At 65.8% G+C, this 222-nt stretch overlaps 1 protein-coding gene across 1 annotated transcript in view; it reads right to left on the bottom strand.

Annotated features, from left to right (window-relative positions):
• The window catches only part of GMFB (glia maturation factor beta), a 13699-nt gene that overhangs the window by 12420 nt on the left and 1057 nt on the right, over positions 1 to 222 (bottom strand). The gene's annotated exons all lie outside the window — the stretch shown is intronic.

Raw genomic sequence — 222 nt, 5'->3', positions numbered from 1 at the left:
GCCGTGTGCAAGCGGCGGGGAGGTGTTTCCTCAGGTACGGTCTGTCAGCTGAGGCGGCCGCGGGAGGAGCGACCCGGGACCCGGGGGATTCCGTTTATTAGCGGTTAACGTCCCTTTAGTTTTTTAAACCCTGATCCCCAGAGGATCCTCCTCGAGCCGAAGCCGGGCCGGGCCATCAGCCCGGGACGGGTCACAGGTGCAGGCCCAGGGGGGTGACCACGG

This window comes from Aptenodytes forsteri, unplaced genomic scaffold, assembly GCF_000699145.1.
Source record: "Aptenodytes forsteri isolate BGI_AS27 unplaced genomic scaffold, ASM69914v1 Scaffold76, whole genome shotgun sequence".
Taxonomy (NCBI): Eukaryota; Metazoa; Chordata; class Aves; order Sphenisciformes; family Spheniscidae; genus Aptenodytes; species Aptenodytes forsteri.
Note: the sequence above shows the minus strand (reverse complement) of the source record. Positions and strands in the feature narration are given on the sequence as shown.